We start from the raw sequence: 8,687 nt of genomic DNA, 5'->3' as shown, positions 1-8,687 counted from the left end.
ATCATAAAGCTTCGTTGTTAGGTGCCAGGCAAAGAGAGCCACGTAGAACTCGGGTGTCCTACTGCCTGAATTTGATCTGTGCTTATCATCTTGGGAAAATTCTCTTTTGTTTTTCTTTCTGGCATAAAGGAGGGTCATGGGTTAAAATACTTTCTGAGGAAGTGGATGCTTGTCTGCTTGTCGCAGTGTTTAGTTCTCCCAGATTTTTTCATCTGCTTATGCCTTTTCCTTGCAGGGACCCAGGCTCTAAAGGATGCTTTCCCTGGGGTGTGCTGTGCCTCCGAGGCCTGTGCTGGGGTGGGAGAGGCTCAGGTGGGAGCCACGTCTTCTAAATCTGCTATCTTAACAGTCAGCCCACTGTGAATGCTGACAAGAGCTTAATGCATTCTCCTTGGAGATAGCAGTGACAGTGAACTCAGACCCCTTTGTTCTTCTCACTCTTCCTCCAGGGCTTTCTATTGAGATGGCAAACAATTCTGCACCCCCCCCCCCCATTTATCTTCCAGCCCCACCTTGCCCTGCTCTCCCCTCCCCTCCCATGCTCCAGCCATGCCAGCTTCCTTCAATTTCTCGAACACTCAGAGCTTGTCCCCACCCAGGGCTGCTGCACAAACTGCTCCGCCCTCCACCTGGACCACTCTTCCCCCGGCTCTTGGCCTGGCTGGTCCTTCTCATTTGGGCTTCGGGTCACCTACCATCTCCTCAGAGGTCTTTCCCGACCACCTTCTGCTTCCTCTCATGCCTTGTTTCTAGTACATTATGTCCTCATTTTTTTTCACTGCTTAGTTATAATCTAACATCATTTTCATTTACCAGTGTCTGCCTGTTCCACTTCAAAACAAGCTCCACAAAAGCAAGGGCCTTGTCGCCTGTTCACCATACAACATCCTTGGCCCTCGAACACCGTCCCTCGAACACACGTTTGCCCCACAGATGCCCACACTCGGGAAGGTGTGGGAATTCTAACAACTGGGATCCTGTATGTGTTTGGATGAACATTGCAAAGAAAAAACTGTGTGTATACACATTTATTATTTCCTTGATGTGGGCTTGATTTTCAGGATGGAATTTATCTGTTTGTTATATCTGGGTGCCAATATTAAAACTGTGTGAGACAAAGACTTAGATGTAATGGTTTAATTTATTTCCTTAATTATTACGATTTTATAAAATGTCTTAGGTGACACAAAAGGCAAGGTTGCCACCTAGTGTTTAGATATGTGACACCAGCAGTCCTTTTTTTAAAAAAACGGAATCTATAGAAAGTCAAACTTCCACAAGCTGCTACAACACAGGCCAGAACTGGCCACAGGGCCATCAATGCCCATAAAGAAAGCACCTCTGAAGAGGCTGCAGGTGGATTTCCTCCCATCTCATGGGCTTCTGCCACAAGTTGAGGTACTGCCTTTATTATCTACTACAGAAATCTGAAGCTGTCTAGCTCAGTTTCACAAGATAGCATATTGTCCCGACCGAGTTTTTAAAATTCCACTTGCTTCCTCTGTCAAGGTGTGCTACTTAAAATCAGTGAAATCAATATTATAGAAAACAGTAGCCCAATGCCTCCGCTGCTTTCCCCCTGATGACGTAGGGAAAGATGCATTCTCAAGGTCCAGGGTCACCTGGGCCATTCAGACCCCTAACTGGTTGTGACCAAGCAGGAAACTCACCTGCACTGAAAGATCTTGCAATCTTTCAATCGCAAAGATCTTGGTAGCCTTAGGCTGGGCATTTTTCATTCCCAAGCCATGCTGAAGAGGAGCACAGTGAAGGAAAGCTGTGGAAACCGCCCGGAGGAGGGTGGCACCAGGGGAAACCATTTCATAAAGAGCCTGGATTATAGGCTCCTCAGATATTGCTCTGGGAAACCGGTTATTAGAAATGATGGGAAATGGACGGTGAATAAGCCAGTGGATGGAAATAACCATAGCAACCAAACTATCCATTCTCTTATTATTTCATGTTCCTTGAGACTAAAATAGATCAAGTGTGGGTCATTGCAAGCAAGTCCATAATGGTTTACATCTCCTGCTACAGCTTTCGCTGGCTTTTTATGGGCATGTAAAGAAATGTGCTCCTAACCTTGAAAAATTATCACATGTGTTTTGTTCTAACCATTTAGTCTGTGCTCTACATATTACCTTAATATATATATAGTCTTCCACTTTTACTTTACAAAATATTTGCTAAAAGCAATAGAAATAAGTATGAAATTACCAAGCTAGAATTAAAATGCTCTTTGGAAACCACTGACTCAATTCAGGAATCTTTTTTTTTTGTCATCCTGAGTGACTTGGCTCTATTTAAATCTCTTCAGTGACGAGGAGCTCAATACATCACGATGCAGGAATTCCATAATTAAACTAATGGTTGGAAGGTTCTTTCTGTATTTCCATTTATTCCTACAATTGGTGTTTATTTAGTGCCTACTCTGTTGGGCACTGTGCTGGGAATCTGGAATCTAGTGGTGGACAAAATGAACTCAGTGCCTTGACATACAGAAGTTACAGTCTGCTTCCCTGTGACTCTCCCGTGGATATGTGCAACTGGAAACAACACGACCACTGTCTTGGTTCCTGTACAGGAGTCCTGTGAAGTTTGTAGAGAACCCTTAGATTTTCCCGGACCAACACAGCCTGGATTCCCCGGCTGCAAGCAAGTGAACAAATGAACGAAATCCCTGGTCGAAATGGATCTATGTGAGCGAAAGGGGGCAGCTCAGAAAGTTGAAGGTGAGCCGAAGAATCAGGTCTGGGGAGAGCAGAACGAGAGGCAGCATGGGGGATCTAAACAGCAGGAACTGAAGAACAGTCTTTTCAAGGTGCTGCTTTTGTTTCAGCAACAGCTATCTCAGGCTTTTGTCCCTCTGATCGAGCTTCAGATTGTAGAAAGACAGCATCTGATTGGCCCTGTGTGGATCCCTACGCCCACCCCATGCTGGGGTGGCAGTGGAACTTCTTGACGATGCCCACATAGAGTGTAGCCAGTGAAGGAAAAGGTGTTCCTGCAAAGGCAGGTCAAGGAATTGCTGGCAGAAAGAGGAGGAACGAATGCTGGAGGCAAAACGAACAAATGACCACAACAGCCACCATCTTAATATCCATCCTTTGGGCAGATACACCCGTGGGGACAGAGAGGCAAAGGGAAGCCTGGAGGTCCTCCCTCGGACAGTAGCGCCTGACAGATTTGTCACATCTCTCTAGTAAGAAGCCCAGCTCTGCCCCACCTTCTTCAGCTGATCCGCAGGGCGGCCTCCAGGACCTCAGCCCTGCGGGTGTCAAGCCAACCTGGACTCCTTCCCTGGGAGGTGCAGGAGGAGCCAGGCTACGCTCCTGCAGCCGCCAGCTGGGTAGTGATGAAGACTGGGCTCTTCCTTTTGAACCCGCCTGCTGGGTCCAGCCCAAGCACCAACACTGCCCCAGATCTTGCCCTTATTTCCAAACAAGCATATTTACACACCAAAATTGCGATCCACACACATTCCTCATTTCACCATTTCACCCACGAGTGTATCACAGCATACACTGTGATATACTCTGTAAGTAAATGAGCTCGGTTGTTTCATGCCCTTGTTCTTGGTAATCAGTTTTACAAAAAGCACATCCTAGATTTATGATGGAGACTAATGTCAAGACTGAGTATCTGTTTATCTACTTTAGATAGGGGCAAGGTCTGCAACTGCGTCCAGTATTTTGGCAGTTCTCCCTCCCCCCCCTGTCTTTTGGAGATTACTGCCCTATCCCGGACCCCGTGCAGGCTCCTTGAGTGCTCGGAACAGAGCTCACTTGGGCCAGTGTCAGAGATTCTCTCGGAGCTGCCAGCTGTGCGTGCTGTTGCACTCGCGCAACCAGCCTTGCTTCTACTCAGTCTCATTTGAACACCAGTCTCTTCGCTAGATGAGGCCAGAGAACACTTGACTAGATCTGCCTTCACCCTGAAGAACTGGGTAGTGTTTAAAAGAGCAAGGGCTTTGCAACTCTAAGGACCTGGGGTTAAGCCAGGTCTTTCTGTTTTGTACTTGTCGTGTGAACAGTAGAGATCACCATCACAGGGGTGGGATACAAAAAGTTGCAGGAAGGTTATTAGATGTAATAGTGAGAGAAGCCCCTCGCTCCCCCATCCACTGACTCCTGGACCCTGCATGCTAACTGTGGATGAGAGAGCACCCAACACTGGTTACTGATCTAAGCACATACTATATCCTGTAAGACAGAACCCCATGCTTTTAGGGTGTTATCTTTTAACTGTAGCTGTAACCTAGTTTCTAATGGGCCCTCCCACCATTCCACTGGGCCAGTTGCTTCTGGGTGACAGGACACAGTAAGACAGGTAGGTATCTGGCATGTGGTAATTTTCATCCAAACTGGTCCAAAAGGCTTCCGTGTCAGTGACAGGTCAGGCAGGTAGGCTTCCAAGTCAGGGGGCAGTAACTGCATCCTCAGACAAATGATGCCAACCTAGCCAAACACCATGGGGTACTCTCAGCCTCCAGCCCTATCTGGGTGCTCTCTGTGCTTCTCACTCCACCCCCTGCCCACACTGCCCTCTGCAGGAAACAGTGCTGTCATGAATACTCTCCTCCTGGGCCTCTCTGGTCAAAGGCTCCTTAGATCAGGAAGAGCTTCCTCTGCTAAAACCCTAGAGGCTTCTAAGCCACAGAGGGATTTCTTCTTGCTGTATAACACGGGCAATGCCCTCTAGACGTCTCCAGACTCCATGCCAGCTGCATCCCAAATGGTATAATTCTCCTCGGTGGTTCAGCCAGAGTAGGTATTGTGGGCCTGGAAAAGGAGTCCCTTTTTTCTTTTGGGCACAGCAGCTGGGTCAGGATGAGGCCAGCCTAATGTGCCTGCACCCCAGGCCACATCTCAGGTCAGCTACGCCCATTGCTACGGCCATCGTCCTACCGCTTCTTTAGCATTTAATGCAACATAGTTGACGTGAATTAACTCCAACTTAATTTTGGTCATTTCTGCAGTCCTACTTAGCGAAAGTAATTCCAGTACATGATTATCAAAAGTTACACCAGGGTTTCACCGACCCCACACAATTGTCACATGGGATCCTGGAAGGGAACAAGCAAGCGAGATTTTGGATGAGCTTACTCACTAATTATTGATTTACAAGTATGCATCTATGTAAATATGTAAGTGCCTTTTAACCAATTAGAGCAATAATGTTTTTGTGTCTCAAAATTTAAATAAGTTCCCCAGTTTGTAGTTGGCCTTTTAATTTTTGTATAGAAGTTTTACATTTTTTTTATTTGAAGCTAATTTGTTTGCCATTTAATCAGAAAAAAATGTTATAAACCTCCAAATAACACTCCCTATGTTTCCTCAGATTTCTCTGAGTCATTGTGCCATAGAAGCAGGACTGGGCAGGCAGGAGGTCAGAAGCCAGTTCCAAATATGCTCTGAATACTACCTAGTCCGCTGGGGCTTACCAGCGCTGGGTCTCAGTTTCCTCATCAGGAAAATGAAATGAGTAGGTGAGATGAGTTCACGGTCTTTTTCATTTCAAAACTAGGGTATCAAATGACGAGTGAGACAATTTCCTATGCTGCGGCTGATAGAAGGATAAGGCTGGGATAGCATTAGCCACAGACACCCGCAACTTCCATGTTTACATTCCAACTCTTTGAGCCTAACAGATTTTTTAAAAAATATTTTATTTATTTATCTTTTTAGAGGGGAAGGGAAGGAGAGAGGAAAGAAACATCAATGTATGGTTGCTTCTTGTGCATCCCCTGCAGGGAACTGGCCCCTGCAGGAAACTGGCCTGCAACCCAGGCATGTACCCTGACTGGGAATCGAACCGCGATCGTCTGGTTCGCAGGCCCGCGCTCAATCCACTGAGCTACACCAGCCAGGGCCTAACAGATTTTTTAATGCTCAAGATACATCTATCAATTCTTCTGAAATAAATAGGGTATATCTGCTCTGCATACATCGTGTTTCAATTTCTCCAGAGAACTGGCAAAAGATCTCTCCGGTATACACTGGTAGCAGAGAAATGGAGTCGAGGTGCTGGCAGCCAGCAGCACCCTGCTGGTTACTATAAAATCCATGCAGATTCTCCGATTACTGTGGGGTTTGTCTGATAGTCTGTCTTGTCATGGCTGGGTCAGAATGCCTCTTTTGATAATAAACAGTGACTTCCTGTACTCAACACGGTCTGACTTGAAATATGAGTATGAGGATGGAGCTACAGAGAGGTAACAAAAGAAAAGGGTCTTGGATGAAGAGTAGCTTGTTTTATGCCTGTATTGGGATCTGGTCCAACACTCCTCTTAGGAGCTCAGACACTTGGAAATACTTCTGGAAAGGGAAGCAGAGTTTAGCATGAGTGAAGTGCAGCTCATTATTTCTTGTCTTGGAATGACTGTTCATGTTGAGTATGTGGATCCAGGGAAGCCAGACACACAGAAGCAAGAGGCACAAGGAATGGCTTGATTGACTTCTGGAATTCTGGTCACAAATTTACGTTGTTCGAGAAGGACAGTATCTGGGTCAGATTCCCTCCCAGAAGACCAGGGCACTGGCCAAGTGGCGCAAGTGAGAATTAGATTATGAACTCCTGGGTGGGGATCAAGAACTCAAAGGTGGCAGGCAGGGCTCATGCTTCATTAGCATGTATCCAGTGCAGTTGCATAGGGCCCTCCGCTCAGAAAAACCTGCTCAAACATGCTTTAAATTGAGTTCTCTGTGATTGCCATCTTGAAAGTTTTAATAACTTTATTTTTGAATTTGTGTTTTGTAAGTAAAGTCAGATGGAACAATGAAGCATCAACCAGGGGCTGAAGGCCTCCACTCAGAAGCAGTCTTGCTTTTCACTAGCTCCTGTTCCCTGCTTCCTCGCTGCCAGCTCCCCTAGTGCCCTCTGCCAACCACTGATGCCCTATGGTCCTGGTTGGGGCCTGGGTGTGAAGCAGGAAGGGCTGGAGGGCCAGGCATGGTCAAGCTGCTCGCATTCTACCTGTTGAGTTACAAGACCAAGTCTTACTCATCCCTCAAGTATCCTTGGCCAGGAGGGAGTACAACACCAAATAGCAGATACAAAACACCATGACAAGTCAAGAGAGAGACCACAAAATAAGAAAAAAAGGCTTTTACATCTGTTTTTCCCACATTTCACTGTACTGGGCCCCACATATTATGTAGCTAACACTGTTGAGAGGGGTAGCTAATGCCTGTGCAAGGAGTGAGCTAGGTGGATGGATGCTTGAACACAGCAGGGAGAAAGGGTGAACAGCAAATCCATGTGGCAAATACAAAGGCCAGAGCTGGACAATGAGTCACAAATTTGAGGCAGGGGAGCTAAAAGAAAGAGAAGGAAGCTGAATTGTGTGGGTAGAGTATTCTGAATCCAAATTTAAATGGCGGTTGGTGTTTCCATCTTGTTTATGTACAGGTGAGGGTCCATCTGACTTATATGGTCAAAAATGAGGCTACACAGTGTTGACAACATTCTAAGTGCATGTTAGTCCTTGAGGGAGGAAATAAAGGCAGTTACACCTTTTTTTTTTGACACTGATGACTGAATGTGTCTTTTAGCCTTCTTATGTGATGGGAAGAATTACCATAATGAAAATTCAGTTAACTGTTACACATTTAATGTGAATGTAATTATTAAAAAGAACAACTGCTAGACCCTGGCTGGTGTAGCTCACTGGATTGAGTGCAGGCTGCAAACCAAAAGGTTGCCAGTTCAATTCCCAGTCAGGGCACATGCCTGGGTTGCAGGCCAGGCCCCCAGTGGGGGCCATGTGAGAGGCAACTACACAGTCATGTTTCTCTCTTTTTTTCTCCCTCCCTTGCCCTCTCTTTAAAAATAAATAATAAAATCTTAAAAAAGAGAGAAAAAGAACAACTGCTAGCCTTGGCTAGTGTGGCTCAAGTTGGTTGAGTGTTGTCCCGCAAAGCAAAAGTTTGCTGTTGGATTCCCAGTCGGGGCACGTGCTTGGGTTGCAGGTTTGGTGTGGTTGGGGCACATATGAGAAGTAACTGGTTGATGTTTTCCTCTCACATCGATATTTCTCTCCCTTCCTTTCTCCCTCCCTTTCGCTCTCTCTAAAAATACATAAATAAAATATTTTTTAAAAAAAAGAATGACTGGATTTCTGGTCAAGAAGGCGACATGGGTAAACACAACTCGACTTCTGGCACAACCACATCAAAATTACAACTAAAATATAAAACAACCATCACTCAGAACTGTCAGAAACCAAGCTGAATGGAAGTCTGACAACTACGAAATTAAAGGAACCACAAACAATCAGACTGGTAGAAGGGGTGGAGAGACAGAAGGGGGCTGGCCCCACATCCATGTGTGGTGGATAAAAATTCAGAGGGATATCTGGAGAGTGAGGAGTCCCAGCCCCACAACAGGCCCCCCAGACCAGGGTTCCAGTGCCAGGAAGATAAGTCCCCATAACTCTGGCTGCAAAAACCAGTGGGAATTGAGTTGGTGAAAGAAACTTCTAGAGCCCCAAGAAGTTCCTTTTAAAGAACCAATGCATGAACTTACTCACACTCACTCCCTCTGAGCTCCAGCACCAGGGTAGTAGATTGAAAGGCACCAGTGGCATATGGGGAAGAACTGAAGGGTCTGGCATCATGACAGGAACTGGAAGACAGCTTTCTCCCAGACAAAAAGTGGACAGGGGACATTGTCCCTTTTCTGAACCC

This window comes from Sturnira hondurensis, unplaced genomic scaffold, assembly GCF_014824575.4.
Source record: "Sturnira hondurensis isolate 20B ecotype Veracruz unplaced genomic scaffold, ASM1482457v3 Scaffold0021354, whole genome shotgun sequence".
NCBI classification, from domain to species: Eukaryota; Metazoa; Chordata; class Mammalia; order Chiroptera; family Phyllostomidae; genus Sturnira; species Sturnira hondurensis.
Note: the sequence above shows the minus strand (reverse complement) of the source record.